The sequence below is a fragment of the Harpia harpyja genome, chromosome 3, assembly GCF_026419915.1.
Source record: "Harpia harpyja isolate bHarHar1 chromosome 3, bHarHar1 primary haplotype, whole genome shotgun sequence".
Classification (NCBI taxonomy): Eukaryota; Metazoa; Chordata; class Aves; order Accipitriformes; family Accipitridae; genus Harpia; species Harpia harpyja.
Window position 1 is genome coordinate 46797840 of NC_068942.1, and position 16500 is coordinate 46814339.

A 16500-nucleotide genomic window follows, 5' to 3' on the forward strand; every position below is an offset into this window, starting at 1 on the left:
AATCATATGTAGGGCATAAAGAACTGCAAAAGTGAAAAGAAACTCTCTTAAATGAGCATTTACCAGGCATCACTAAGAGGTAAAGGATCCACACCATCCTCCTGGTTTGGAATACAGAATCACATTGAGCAAATGACTCTCCAAGAGAAAGCAGAGGATAGGGTTGTTTTTTGTTGGACTGGGAAAGAAGCTGTCAGCACATTCTTCAAGAATAAAAACAAAACCCCAACCCTGCCATCTTTCACACAAGCCCTGTGCATAAGAGGGAAAAAATAGGCAACAGGAATATGAGGGTTCCCCTGGTACATACAATAAAAACCAAAATAGATGCCAAAGCACTGCCAGAACAGAGGACCATCCCCGTAGGCAGTGGACTGCAGCTTCCAACCAGGATTTCAGCTGCCGGCTTCCAAGCAGGCTGTTGAGACTAGATCAGCTGAGACTGTCCAGTTAACCTAGTCAAGACGAAAGCAGAAACTTAATTTGAAGATAGACCCTGAGAAAGGAAAGAGAATTAAAATAAAGCAGTTCTTAGAAAAACCACCAACTGAAAAATGCTTAGTCCAGCTGACCACATACAAGGATTTGACGAGCATCCTAAATGCAGTGGCAGAATAAAGCAAATTCAGATTTGCCAGACTAGAAGGCCTCTAGAGGAAGGAATAGGAGTCAAAGTCTTTCTCCTATTTGCATGACAAAGAAGAGAGTGCACAGTAACCTCAGTATTTGTGGGAATTTGCGAGTATTTGTGACTACAACAGTGAAAAGTCATTCACTTCTCAAACAGGTCAAGGACAGTGCCTTCGTAATGAAAAGTAGTGTGAGGCAAGACACAACAAAGAGTAATTCTAAGAAATGTGGCTGACATGATTCTAATCCTGACTGGAAAATGCTGGGGCGTGACTGAGGATCAAAACCAGGCCATTCCACAACCTTCAGGCTGTGAGACAACTGACAAAAATGCCACATCTCCTGAAGAAAGTCCAAGAAGGAACTAGTATTATCTCTTCAGATAGCTCAGAAGCTCAGCCTCTTTCATTATTGTATGCTTTTAAACTGCAAACCATGCCTCTCCTCTTCAACAAGCTCATCCCAGAAGTATCCAGTTGCAAATGCTGAGTGGCAGTGAAGGAATAGTGTTTTGGCTAGAGATGAGAAAGTTACAATAAAAAAATTCTTCCTTGTTCATATTTGTTAATATTGTCACGAATAAAAAGCAGCAGCACCATTTGCTTTTATTTATGGTGCCATACTGAGATTTGTGAGTAATAAGAAAACCACAACAACCACACAAAACTTTTCTTAATCCTACAAGTTCCTTAAATTTTACCCCACCTGTTTATTCACTTCACAATTCCCATCCAGAATATATCTGTTACTTTGTTTAGCCAGAAAAAATGATCTTTCATGAATTAGGTGACCAGCTATACAACACAAAAGAGACTACTGAGCCATCAGGGCAAATAACAGCAGATCAGAAATTCTCCCAGATAATTATCCAGGCAAATACTGAAAAATGTCAAAACCATGTGAAGAAATCAAGATCAGCTCATAAGTGATTTGCTAAACAGCAGGGGAGAGTAATTCACAATAAACACTGATGTCTTTTTTCTGACATCAGCATCACCCCTCTGCTGAGCTCTACCATGTGTTCAGGACCTTGTGAGGGGAGGCAGAAAGAAGGAAGAGAAATCTTGGTAAGCTTTTAATGCCATTTCTTTTGCTTACAGCATACACCATATGAGGAAGAAAGCAAAAGACCTGCTGCTTGCCAGGATCCCTTTGCAGAGGGGCCCAAAAGAGACAGTATGGTTGGAATTTTCTCATGCTGAGCTTGTCCACACAGTCAGAGAAGGAGCCTGGGCGAGTTCATTGAAACCATGAAGGCTGGTAATGTAAAGTATGCAAAAATGACAGTCTCAAAAGCTGTAATTTTTTTTCATAGAAATATATTGTTGAAAGAATTCCTATTTCATTCTTATGGCAATGGAGGTGCAGCTATATAAAGCTGGAATGTCTGAATAGTTTTCTTCTGCTCCTGTTTTCTTTTGGACTAACAAACAAGTGAATAAGTAGCAGAGAGAATCAATGACTGGCAGGCGAGCAGTTAACACTGTAAACAAACATGGTAATACTTCATCTCTCTTTGTGGCCATAATCAATAAAGGGTCAATAAACTGGGCATGCAAAAGCTGTTATTGTGCTTTTCCTGTATGTCTTTTTCTGTAGCAACTCTACCAAAGAATTAAGGAAGACAAGCAATGAGCTTATAAGTCAAGGCTCTCCAGCAATCTGAAAACTTATGACAGTCCTGAAAGAAGATGACACAAGAGAGATTTTAAATGAATAAAAAAATGATGTGAAATGTTTTACCACCATATTAATCTGATTTAATTCTGTTATCCTATATCCTCCATAAAAGCAATTTGCCCACAGTTCAGTATGATGTTACTGGTGCAGAACATGGGCAGATTACCTTCAGCAATGGATGTCTTTCTCCCCATCCCCCATTGCATTCTATGGGAAAACTGACAATAGGTAACATGCTGATGGGAAGCTCTTGCAGGGGGTACTGAGGGGTGAATAATGAAAAGTTTCTGCAGGAGGCACCTTCCAATAATGAAATCCGTAGAGCAGAAATCCTTTTAGTGATGAGAAGAAACTTCAAAGATACTTCCCCTTAAAGAGTGTGAATCATTTCACAGAATCTGATTCATAGATCCAGATAATGCTTGCTATCAGTACTGAAGATGACCAAAAAAACCTTATACACACCTGATGTTGCCTGTTCTTAAGGTACTATTTTAATTTTTTATCTCTATGCATCTATAGGAATTCATTGCTATACTTTTTTCAGGCTCATCTGTGGCTGTGTACAAATTTCTTAGGAGACATGTCTGCTTGTCATTAGGCATCTGTCCAGGCTGCAGTGTCTGCAGTGCCTGAGCCAGGCACGCTAATAAGCTCATGGTAATTATTTTATACTAATACCAGACATTTTTACAGAGCAAGATGAAAATAATCCTGTCAGATGTGAGCTGTCTTCCTAGTAGGATTCTGGGGATAAAAAAAAAAAAGGCACACTTCTTTTTCAAGAATTGCAATACAGACAGGACTGCTGCTTGGAGGGAAAAATCTGTAGTAACAAAACTTTGATATGTGTGGCTGAAACTGGAATTGTACCTTTTAAGTAGATTTATTCCCAAGGTTGATGCAACTTTCATTAAAAAAATTCCTTAGATCATATGAAACTCTTTATGTTCCATTTTGGAAAGGTAATACCAGGAAACTTGTGCAAAAAAACTGAGAAAAATTATTTCAAATGAGCATGACTGCAATCTTAAATCAGTCTGTGCTGCAATTTGACAGATCACAGGGTACCTTATGGTTTGTGTAAAATAAGTTTGACTCCAAACCCATGCCAAATGCAGAGTTACTACTAAATTTTTAAACAAGTCTGAACAGAAGCTGTTTAGAACTGGACAAATCTTTCCTTCTCTCACTGATCTTTAAAAGTTGTTTTTTAATGATATGCATGTAGACAGGTGCATAGTATAGTTTGTCAAAGAAATAAAATCCCCTTGCTGATTTTAAATAGTTAAAATTACTGATTTTAAATAATCACGATCAGCTATGTTTCATATAAAGTAAGTATATAGGGAAGGTCTTTCTTGTTCCAGAAACATCACTAATTCTCATGGCCATCACATTTAAGTAGGAAAAACATTTCTGTGCACCACAGTTCTATTCCTTAAACCATCATCTTCTGCAGCTTACTTTATCTGTCTGTTGAACCAGATATTGCAGAGTGCCAAACAGTGGACAACATCTGTGTGAATAGAGGAGCTTTCTCTTCCCATAACCTACTCTGCACTAGCATTTAGATTCTGTGGATGGAATGTGGAGAGCCAGAGATAATACATCAAAAAGGTCAATAATCAAGACTAAAGAGCTCTTAAATCTAGTAGTCAAAGGCATATAAAAGCCCAATGGCTGGCAGCTGAAGCAAGGTTCAACTTGGAAACAGGACGGAAGTTTTTAACAGCAAACACAACTGGCCACAGCTCTGCTAACCATCAGCTGGAGTCTTCTATGCAAGATGTCCTGCCCTTGAGAAAGATAGGCTCTAATTCAACTGCGGGTTTTTGGGTTTGATGCAGAAATGACTGGGTGAAACTGTATGGCCTCAGTTATGCAGGAGGTCAGACATGCTGTCCAGAACAGACTCTTCCGGAAAGGAAATTTATAAAAATAGTAACAGAAATATGTAACCCAGTGAGTGTATCAAGCATTTATTTAGGACTTGGGTTCAACACCTCGAATGTAATGTACTTTTCCCCCTCAGATTCCTAAAGCCATTTATATCAGGCCAGCTTCTCATGACTACTTATATTTATAGTTTGTCTGCCTGGTTGTCACTGGTCACATTTTTAGGCTTTGCATTGCATTTTAAATCCCCTGAGTCATTTCATGTTCATGTTTACCACTCTTTTCCTTCTTTTATGAGATTTTTCCATGAACCTGAAATTAAAAACATCCTTTCGTCCTCTCTGTTGAAAAGTCACAACCACAAGTCATCCATCACAGCTCAAATTTGTCCCTTAAAATTTTCTCTGATCCCTCACAGAAGAGGCATTTCCAAGCAAGAAGTTCAAGCTCCATTTGTCCCTATTTCTCAGGAGAGCTGAAAAGAACTTGCCTTTCTTCCAAATATTTAATTTCCAATTTTTTCTTCAAATTCTGTGTAGAAAATGAATTCAATGAAAAATTGGTCTTTTCACTCCCTGGCACCTCAAGCACTTGCAGTTCCTTTTCATTTTTTTGAGTGGTTTTTAAGCTGGAGGGAGAGAACTGAGAGGAACAGGCTACGCTGTGGTCGTGTCCATCATCTCTCTCCCTCACACATAGTTCACCTGTTTCAAGCTTCAAAAACTCATTGCCTGCTTCCCTTTGTTCCTTGAAAATAAAGAAATAACTCATGCACAGAGTGGAAGAAAAGAGTATCAAACAGTATGCCCAGAAAACACTGCATAGCAGCCTTTTCTTTAAAGAGCTCAGCACATTCAGCTCTGTGTTGTACTACAGGCTCAACGTGCTGATGCCAGGGATACAGCTAATATCATCCTGCATTTTACTCTGAATGGTGAACAATCTCAGGCCTGAATGAGATTTGTCACCTAAATCATTCTTCCCACATGTAATAAACTTTCTTCCTACAGCTTTCTGCAGATAGGAATAGTTTAGCAGTGCCAGGTTATTGCATACATGTATGATACCTGGACAGCCATAGGGTCCCGTACAGGGGACCTCAGCGAGGCACGTGTGCCTCCAGCTTCCTGGCACTTCGGCAGTGCTGTGGCCCTCACATCCAGGATAGTAAGTACATGAGTAAGGTTTGCAGTTGACTCTGTTGGTTTCTATATCTTCACATTTAGCTATTGGTTTAAGAGATGACACAATACAGAGGGAAAAATAATGTGGTGTGTGGGAGCTGGCAGTAGGGATTTTTCCCAAATGCTTGGGAGGATCCCATTTCTCACAGATGGTGCTGCCAAGAAACAGCCTACTTTTCTTTCAGAAAATAAGGATTGTTAGCAATAATCTTCTGCCTAAAGTATTTCTGCAGTCCAAACGCTAACCCTACTGTAAAACAAGAAAGCCTTATTCAAAGATACTTATCAAGTAGGAGAAGAAAGCAAAGAGGCCCAACAGGTAGAGGTGAAAGGATTAATCTGACAGCAACAGAGGTAACTACAAAACTACCTTGCAAAAGACCTTGAAGGAGTGGAAGGGAGGAGAGAGAGCAGACTCCTTGCCAAGCAGGAGGTCCATTGCCTATCACCCTCAGCTGCAACGTTGGGAAATTTTAAAGCTGTGTGTGTCCAAGATCAAAGCCTGACCCTTTATAAAGGAGGCAATATAATATTAACACATTTACTTTCACAGACCCATACATGGTTGTGTCATGCCTACTCTATTTTATTTGTTGTTCTTTCATATTATCTCTCTTTTTACTTGATTGATAGGCAGAAAAAGCATTTCCTTACCTTAAGGAAAGATCAGGCAGGATGGCGAGTCATACACTTTTATTCTTCTGGCTGTTATTCAGTGCATTAATAAACAAGGAATGTAAATTTCTGTATATGGCTGGGGGAGAAGTCCTGTGCTGCAACTACTGAACAGAGCTGCTGACAGTGAAACCCATGCAGGGCACTGTGCAGGCCCTGGCATTAGGAACAGGAGGGAGACAGACACTCAGCAGAGCCTGCTACCACCAGGTTGAAAGGACAAGGTAGGTTTCCTCCTGACTGAATAACTGTCAGTGATCACTCCCAGTGAAGGAAAGTCAGAAATTAGAGCAGCATGACCTGTTTGACTTAACTACAAAGGCTAATTCAGAAGCCCCTGATGCTGCCAAAATTATGAGGACAAAGAGTTTGGCTTAAAGACACTTTCTCTCTTTCTTTGTAACTGAATAACTCCAAGGTGGTGTAGAACATAAACCTGCTAGAGAAATATGGAAGTCTACAGGTTGTTTGTCATAACTATATCTGATATAATTATTGGTAGCAGAGATGAACTTGAGTTAGAAGCTGTGAATCTCCAGTCAAACCTCCTGAAAATTTAGCGTGTGTTTGGGAGCGAAGGTTTGGGTTGGACTTCTCCCTCATGGGCAGACAGAATGTACTAATTCTGAGTCCAATTCCATGTTTTTCTTTGTTTTGGTTGTTATGATAGTCATGGCTACTGCTGCAAAATTAGGCCATTAAAAAAAAAGGCAAGCAGTCCAATCCAAATGGTTCCCATTTGAGCTAAACTCCTTGGGCTCGGCAATAGACAGAGAGGTACCTATTTAGGACATGTGTTTTCTACTTATTTCTGCCCTTGACTAGTTTTGGATGGTACAGCTAGTTGACAGATGAAATTTCCTTCCTAGGGAAAAAGGCTGATACTTTCAAAACTATTTTCATCCCAAACTGGCATTTTCAGAGACCAATATGTTTAGAAAAAAATCAGTTCAGAAATGTCAAAATATTTTTTTTTAAATCAAACCCAAATATTCAACATTTCCCAACCTGTTTTAAGCTTGCTCCCACATGAGCTGGTGTGTGCTCTTAGGCTGGAGTCATGTTGCTTTCCTAGGGAGTGGCAAGTGCATTATGCTTACATTTACACCTATGGACTACAGTCAATATCACATCAAATTTTGAGCTGATGGAAAGCCACTCAGAAAGTAGAATCAGTATGGGAGACTTACACTTGTGCAATGCAACATATTGCTAAATATGGTAAGGACTGGCAGAGATGAATACCCTGGTCCAGCACTGATAGATCTTCACAATGTGGAGACAGTATTGGATCCAAAAAGCAACCTAGCCATATTATCATGGCACAGAACCCAGAAATGCTTCACTCCATTTCTCAGCCAAACAGTGTAAAAATTCCCTGTGTCTTTCATCTGTTGCTGCAAAGCTTCTATGGTACACAAGACAAAATCTCAATCAAAAAGTTAGCAGCTGGTCAACCTTACCATAGACCTAAAACAAGTTGTTCCAGCACTTGCAGAACTAAAGGGTGGGAATGGAATGGTCTCTTAGGATCTGCAGAAATGAGGGATGGTATTATCTGAAGGGCAAAAAAAGCAAAAATATTCAGATCCTGCCTTCAGAAGAATTAGTGGTATTTTCTACAGGTTTCATGCTTGTTCTTTAGCCTAAGCTGTGCTTTGAGGTACATTAGTTTTTATATCTTGAGTAAAACATGAAAAATGTTCCTTTCTTGCTGATTTCCCCACCTTTTAAAAGATATTGTGAAAGTACAGTATTCTCATAAGACCATTTTAATGAGAGAGAAGTGCAGCTATGTCATCTTACAGATTTTATTAAATTGTGCTTAGAACTTACTTTGTTGACTGAAATTATGGAAGCAATTCTTGTTATAGGATTGTTTATATGTCCCAGAGCATTCATAACTCACTAAGTTCAGCCATCTACAAGTGTTTAATTACATACTGTCTGTTTCTTGTAAAAAAATGTTTGCCAGCAGTCTTTTGGCAGAGTAAGGAATGAACTTTGTAGAGGAAAACTGAGTTGCTCATGAGCAGCGGCAGCAGAAATGGGGAAAAGAACTTCCCCAGAGTTCCTTGAAGATTCAGGTTGCTGGATCCTGGCATGATTTGATCTCTGATATAAATCTTGCTGGAATTGTGCTAAATTTTGCATTGAAATTTATTCCCCCCCCCCCCCCCCACTACAGCTGTAAATGTATGTACATTTAAGCATAGAATTTGAAAATTAAACTCACAGGACAGCATTGCACAAGATGTGAGCTCAAAATTTGTCCAGAAAGAGAGAGAGCATCTAGTCTTTGAAAATAATATTTCTTTGTTCTTTTTGAAAATATAAACACAGATCATCAATATGTTACTAAAGTGAGGCTGCATTTCACATTTCACAGGCTCAAAACATAAAAATGTCCTTTATTATTTAACCCCTGAACTGACTATTTTGAGTATTTGAACTGAATAGAGGATGAAGGTTTCTTTAGCTCCCTATTTCTAAACTGATTTTTTTCATGGTAGATTTCTATGAAAAATGTTGTCTTGCTGTGAAATGCTGAATTCATCTGATGGAGTGCTTTTAAAGCTAAACCTGAAGATTTGGGTTGAAAAAGACTGTTTGGGGTTTTTTAATTTGGAAATGCCATTATCTTGACCCCTGGGAGGTTTCATGCGAATACCTTATCTCCCCCCTCTCTGCCTTTGGTTTAAGATTCATGGCTGCAGCTGCTGTGCAAAGCAAAGTTTCCATTGAACATCCATTTCTGAAGCACAATTTCTGCTGTTCTTAACTGCTGAAGTTCAAGATCCTGTATTGGGCTAGCACACCATATCGCATCCTCAGCCGCTGCTACCTGAGATGCTGCTGCCTCACCTTAGCGAACAAACGTGTGTAATCCTTTGTTGTCAGACATTAGATGATACACCAAAATATGTGGGACTTATTTGGAGAGTGATGTTGTCTCACCTCTGTCCAGAAGACAGAATACAAAATTGAAACAGGCAGGGCTTAAAGAAAAAAATCAAGTTATTTCAGTGTTTAGTATCTGAGGACTAGCTGAGCAAGTTTGTCATACTGCAAGTGGAATTTTTATTGGAAAGGTGAGGAGAAGGGTTTCCGAAAGCTACAAAGGTAAGTGCAGTGAGTCTGAACGTAGGAGAAGGTGCCGTTTCCACCATGTATGCCAACACGGAATCATTGTGGCCTTCCCATTTGTATTTTGGGCTCCTGGATCCTGCTCCTGACCTACCACGCGAGGGGCCGTGTTGTGCCTGCAGGTGGTGCTGGCAGGGAGGCCAAATGCCCAGGAGGCCCAGAGGTGGCAGGAGCTCTGGGGGGAAGGCCCCGCTTCGTTGCTGAGAGGAAGGGGCAGCCCCGGGGCTCCTGGCCTTCCCCCTCCACCCTCCTCTGGCAGCCGGGTGCCCACAGTGTGCTGGACCGAAACCCTCGTGCAGCAATCGGCCACAGGGCTCTGGGCGATGTGCGCCAGGGGACCGCCCAGGCCGAGGGAGCCAGCCTCCCGCCCCTGGCCTCTGGCAGCAGTGCAGGGAAGTTCTCCTTAAAAAGCAGCGAGTTACGCAGTTTCGCACCTGAGTCCTCAGCTGAGAGGGTGGAAGTGGCCTGTTCAGGCTCTCAGCAGCCAACCAGCCAGAAGGCGAAGGGTCAGTTATGAGAGAGGATGAGGGCGAGTTATTCCCCTCTGACGGCTCCCATCGTGGGCTCGGTCCGCTCCCCTCCAGAGCCTGGCTGTGCTCTGAGGTACCTTGAGGTACTCGAGTCCTTGCAGTGTGAGCTCATTTGTTGTCATTTCCACTTCTGGGAAGAAAAGGGTCATAAGAAGAGATCAGTAAATCTGCAGTGTTCATAAAACACGGCCTCTAACAAAACAGACATATTGCAGTGTTATCATATCCAGGAAAACAGCAGCAGACAGCATAACTTTAAAATACCACCCAGAAACTCTTGTTTGGAAAGGACAACTCATAGCATCAAAGCCTAAATATATTTGCCAAACCATACTTTAACTTACTGCCAAGACACCAAATTTATCCCCTTAATAGCAATGATCCACTAGGCAACATGGTGACTGCTACAGCAAACTGGACATGGGTTTGTTTCACAGAGGTCAGGATTACGGAAAGAGCCCTTATTAATATCAATATTAATACTTGGTGAGAAAGGTGGGGGGGGGTCCATATGAAATTAGCCTCGTGCTAGTTTGTTATTCATAGGAAGAATACAACAGAATCAATATAACACCTACCTGTCAATTCTAAGGAAAAATATTTATGAACATTTCAAATGTTTAGATAAATACTTTCAGACCAAAAATAAATGAGAAATAAATGTCTAACAGAAATTGGATTTAGGAAGGGTAAAATTACAACACAAGGTATATATAACCATACACAAAAAAGGAAGGGAATGCCCTGGTTTCTACCTTGCTTTTTCAGACTGTCCTCATCTGCAGTCATTTATATGGCAGCGTATATGGAGCAGCTTCCTCCTGTATCAGCAAAGACTGACTCTTTCCCTTACTGTTCCCCTCAGCATGCTGAACCAGCCAGAAAGCAGTCACCTCTTCATCTGATGTAGCCTGATTAACACCCGAAAATCCCGCAACAGTGCGCTTCACATACTGAAACACAGCTCTGCAAGCACAGCCTGGCTCCTGTAACTTCTCAGAGTGCATCCAAGTCAGGGCTTGCGATAATTGTAATCACGGTATCAACTGACATTCTGACTGTGTGCATGGGTATGTGTATACATAGCTCCAGAGGGAAAATTCCGAAGACTGATATGCCTGACATTGCCTTATGACATTTGTGTATGATGAACTTGTGCATTGTGGTACATTTCTCACTCTGATTGCCAGGAACTATTTGGGGGAGACGGGGGGACAAGTGGTGGAGGCAGTTTGCTTTTGTAATGTTGCTTTTCTTCTTATCTTTCTTCCTAGAAATGCATTTTGTACTCTGCATGCATCTTTCAGTCCTGGTCCTCGGACTTCTGAAAACAAAAATGTGGGTGTCATAGCCAGCTGGAATGGAAAAAGCTGATAAGGGGTTTAAACAAAAAAAAAACCCCACCCAAAACCAAAACGACCACAAACTGTATGAAAAATAGATAATGCAAATATATGTAGCACAGACTTTTTGTATACACACACATTGGTGTGTGCATGCATATTTGTCACGTGCAAATATACATGTACACACAAAGACATGGCATTTATAATGTGCATACACACAGGCAAAAATCTTCCTGAACTACACTGAAGTGCTAGTCTTGGTCAGTAGGGAGTAGACTGGTTTTGCTGTTTAATATTTTACCATCTGAACTCAGGGGATAATAGTAAGCATATGTAATTTTGAAACTGAGGTTGGTCATCTAATACTTTCCTGCAAGTGCTTGGTCTCTTCGTATCTGTTGGGGAGTGTTTGTAAATGTCCACATATACTTCTGGGAACTAAATACATGGGAGCTTAGAGAATCAGTCTCTTCTAGGTGTAATTCAAATTGTTGATACTGATCAGCAGGACCTAAAGCAGAGCTCACTGGTTTTTTTTTTCCTTTGACTTCCTTTACTCTGATACAAGGTCCTAAATACCATGTTTAGATTCTAATAACCTGAAAGGGCATTTCTTAGCATAAAGGTGAAATCAGGTGATTTTTTTTTTTGAAGGCTATTATTGACTTTAATATGGGAGCAAAATATTCTGTGCAGAGAACTGATGAAATTTATGTCCCCTTTAATTATAGTCTGTACATGCTCACTCGCAGGACATAGGATTCAGCTTTATGAGGAGCAGGAAGGAAAGGGTGGTAGTTGCTACTCCTATTCCTAGCCAAAAATGGCAGTGTTTGCAGATTTAATGGTGCTAACCAACCAAAGGATAATTTTTTGCTTTCTAATATTTCTATATCTGTGCTCAAAAAGAGACAGCTATGTTTTAAATCTTTTTCAGCTCATAAACACATAGACTTTAAGGAGACTTATCTCAACCACACTACAGTTTTCTGAGCATGGCAAGTCTTACAAATCCCTAATCACAGTTGCATGTATTCGATAATGCAAAAAAGTCTAAATCTAAGGAGTATCGGTCGAAATGTATGTATACGGGGCTAATTAGTTTCAGCAGTTATATGGCATAGAAGTAATGAGGTGCTGGGCTGGTTGTAAGGACACCTGGCACCTGTTTCTAGCTCAGCCATGACTTGCCATGTTAGTGATGGTAGTCCTTCACCACTCTTCGTCCCTGCTTTCCTTGCCTTGGTTTGGCTGTCCCATCAGACTGTAAGCATTTGAGAACAGGTACCTCACTGCCTGTGGAAGATGAGGGTGCAGGGTGGTGTGGTTGTGAGTGGCTCTTCCATTCTTACAATGCTCATACTGTTACATACAATTGTAACAGCCTTTACTTGTTGTCAGTGAAGTAATCTGACAGAAAACTAAGAACTTTGCCCAGACTCTTCTCTGGTAGGGAGATAACGATAAATCTATTTTAACAACACATTGGTTGAACCCCAATTTAGAAGTCCTAACACATAACGTCCGATTGATGCATTTATACACCATCAGATGCAAATTGTTAGGAAATGAATCTTGTCTTATGGGAATTCTTTTGCTGATGAGGTAAGTTTGTGGTATCTGAGCTACGATGTGTTTTTGGCTGGCCATGTCTTTAATTTGGAGCAATTCCACCTGTATCATTATACTTATGTGACTGTGCAGTCACTGACAGAGGCCCTTAAACACGAACATGGATGAGTTCCACCAGCATGGAATGATAGCTGCCCTTAGTGCAGCATGTAAAATTACTTGATAATATATGGCATAGTATTGAACAACTTTCTGGAAACCTTAGCAGTGCAGAGGTTTGAAAGAAATAGAATGGCCTGCAGTTCATAAACAACACAGGCTGAATAAGCTGCTCCTAACTGCATCAGAAACTTTTGCTCATAGATTTATCCTTTACTTCTAGAACTAAAAGTGCTAAAAAGTGGCACGACTAAAAAGGCAATGCAGCAATAAAAATTCCAGTTTGACTCTAGGGATAGCTTCAGAGACATTGTGGTCAGAATTTTCTCCATTATTTGCAAGTTGCCAAAGAAGAATGTTCTTTATTCTCGATTGGCTTTGGGAAATCTATTAAGATTTTTAATTGCATTCAGAAATATTCTTATGTTTTGAAACCTAGTCTGCAGGACGTTTAACCAGCCCTTCATTAAGGTCTCTGAGTGCGGCTGAGACTTGTGTATTAGCAAGGTGCTTTGCTTGTCTCTGCCCAATAATAATACAAGGAATAATGCCAGTTTGGGGAATGAATAGAGCAGAAGGCAAGCGGGGGAGGGGAGGGCGGGGAGAAACGACAAGTTATGAGCTGCTTTGGTCTTCATACTCAGGAAGTACTTACCAACTTCCATTGCCTCATCCCATCTCTTCCATTAGAAGGCCTTTATAAATTACAGGAATAAGTGGCCCTTAGCAAATAACTTCACAACAGAGAGCAACCAAATTGGACTGAAGCAGAATAGGAAACTCCCTTCTGCTATTGCAGATAGTTCTGAGCTGCTAGCATTTTTTCCTCTCGGATCAGGATGAAAGGCAAAAATCTCAATAATTTCCACAAATTGAAAATCTGAAAAATGTGTGAGCCGAGTGCAGACAAAGCATTTCATTTCAATAATTTTGTAATGTCTTGTTACAATGCTGATCTGTCTTTAATAATTTTATGTCTAAATTTGCTAAGATTTCAAAGATTTTACTTTTGTAAAAAGTTCCAGCTTAAAGGAAACAAAAGCTTTCTGATTCAAGAAGTTGAAACAGGACTATTTTTAGTGTTTCTTATAAAGAATAATAATTAAAGAGCAATGGGAGATGGAGCCTTTTCTTAGCCATTAGTCTGAGTCATAACTCAGATCAGTAACAAATGCTATGTGTTTCAGTGTGATGGCTCTTCAGTGAATAACTTTTTTTTCCTATATCTGGTTGACTGCAGCAGCATTTGGATCAGGCCTAGTAAGATGGTTCTCTTAACTGTGCCAATACTGGAAGAAGGCTTCGCTCATATGCTGATAAGTCAATGGAACATCAAGAAGAAATATTTATTTTTTAGCCAAGAACAGTGGAGCTGATCACAAATGGTGTGTATCTTTTGGCAATAAAAATTTTCCTTTACAGTCCATTCCATGATTAAGTCAAAGCCACTGCTTTTTTCCTCCACCTGTCTCTGTGAGTCAGCAATGGTTTCCTCTTGCTTTCCCTCCAAGTGGGATGCCAATGCCTCGCCTGGACTGCAGAGGCACAGGTGTTGTGCCCACATTTGTGAATTGTTTAGCTTTTGCAATCTTGGCAGCCTGTCTGAGCTCTGGCAAGCTTTTTACTAAATGAGATAGAGAATGGAGGGGACAATCCACTTTTCATGCTGCTTATGAGTTTTTTTACTCTAAAAATCAGGAGTTTGAAAAATCTCATCAGAACCATCTGTAATTTGTTTAGAACTGTGACTAACAAAAATGTTAACTTTTGTTCATTAACAGAAGTACTGAAATGTTTTAGAGTTTAATTCCGTGGGATTCTAAAAGTCAGAGATGAGATATACACATCTGGGCCAAATTTTCACATTCAGTTTGTGCTGTACATGCAACTCCAATGACTTCACAAGCATATCCAATAGGTAGTTTCATACCTGTGAGTTACGCGGCTGTAATGGACACTTCTCTCATTTACTATATACATTTTAGCTTATCTCATAGCTGCATTTTGCACCCAGTTCTCTCCACTAAGGTACGTATTTGATGGCTTTTGCTGAATGTTCTTCTAGAGCCAATATGAGTATGAACAACATGAAGTAAGAGGTGCCACCTGTACCTGGCAAAGGTCATGCCAGCCCAGGCAGAGTGCTTCCCACCTAATAACAGTGGGAAAGAATCTGTGTGACTCAGAGGCAGGGAAAGAAAAATAAGTGTCAGACCTCTGGACTGAGTGGTCATCTTGCCAGGGAGAAGGGCTGTCAGAGCTGGTGAACTCTCCACTGCCTTATTTAATGGATTGTAGATCCATGATTTCTGTCCCTACGGCATCCATCTCCCCCCCAGAAACACAATTCTGTACCTGGTTATCATTGGTTCAGTGATAGCAACTGATACAGACACTTTGAGTGTGGTGTTGCTATTACAGCCAGTAAGCATGTCAGCAAACAAGTCAACCCCAAAACACAGAATATGCATGTGTCCAGTGTGTGCATGCACAAACTTTAAACTGAATCGGCTCATGCCATACTGATGAGCAACATATTCTGGCCGTTCCTTTCCCATGCAGGCTTAGCATGGCTGATTTGTGTACTCAGCAATGAAACCTACACTTTTCCCAGGACCCATCAGGTCAGATTGCCCATAACCTAGTTCTCCTTTGATGGCTCTCATCCTGCTTTCAATTGATGTGTCAGCGCATGAATACATATGACCAAAAGCTTGATATAAAATTCGTTTGTCTAAACACTGGCTATTTATGTTTGATGGCCTGAACAATTATTAATCCTGATTGGAAATATAAGTCATTGTGTCTACAGTGTCCTGTCACAGCATCCCTGTTAGCTCCCCTGAGGCCAAATTCTCTGACAATGCTCACAGTGTCCGGTTCTTTCTGCACACAGTACCATGCCCTAGCTGAAATCCCAGGGGAGGAAACCTCTTTTTCTGTATGCTTACCAGTGTGGATGATCCCCAGGAATTTTCCTGGTCTGCCAGTGTACATCCAATAAGACAGGAGACAGACCCTGCACCACTGTGTACAATAATTTCCATGGTCTCACATACTGTTCAAAAATGCCATGGCACATGCACTCCTCACCCTCAGTGGGCACAACATGCATCCTTCCTGCCAGGACATGAGCTCCCACACTAGCCCTGTGTCTGGGGAGAGCCCTGAAGGAACTGGAGCCTCCCTTAACCTAGAAAGAGAGTGGAAAGCTCCAGAGCAGCAGCAGGCCTGCTCTTTGTGCTAAAAAAGCAATATATTCCTCCTCACTTCCCTCTAATCTCTGAATTTTCACCCTTACTTGAAGAATCTGCTCCACCACTGCCAATGCAATACCAAACCAAGGTTGTCAGATGACCTACATCTGCCCAGCAAACAGTCACATACGAGACCCAGTACAGCAGGCACTAATCACCCTATGTCTAGCTGGCCTGCACCTAGTACACACATTCACCCAATGCTATTTTGTCAGTAGTTATTCTACACAGCCACCACGTGCCAGCCTGTGCACAGCCTGGCAAAATACAGAGGCTGTCCTGGGCAATGGTACCTGTTACTGCTGTGGCGGGGCTAGTCCCTACTAGGTGCAAAGGATTCCCAGCACTGCGTGGCCCCACGGCTCCTCTCTCTCCCTGCGGCACCAAGCCGCAATGCTGCGATGTGGTAGGGGAGCTCCAT

At 41.1% G+C, this 16500-nt stretch overlaps 1 long non-coding RNA gene across 1 annotated transcript in view; it reads left to right on the forward strand.

Annotated features, from left to right (window-relative positions):
- LOC128139691 (uncharacterized) overlaps nt 1-2796 on the forward strand; it is a 249408-nt gene extending 246612 nt beyond the window's left edge. The window contains exon 4 of the long non-coding RNA XR_008234469.1: nt 1731-2796. This is a non-coding gene — a long non-coding RNA (uncharacterized LOC128139691). The remainder of the gene's footprint in view (nt 1-1730) is intronic.
- The last annotated feature ends 13704 nt before the right edge of the window (nt 2797-16500 follow it).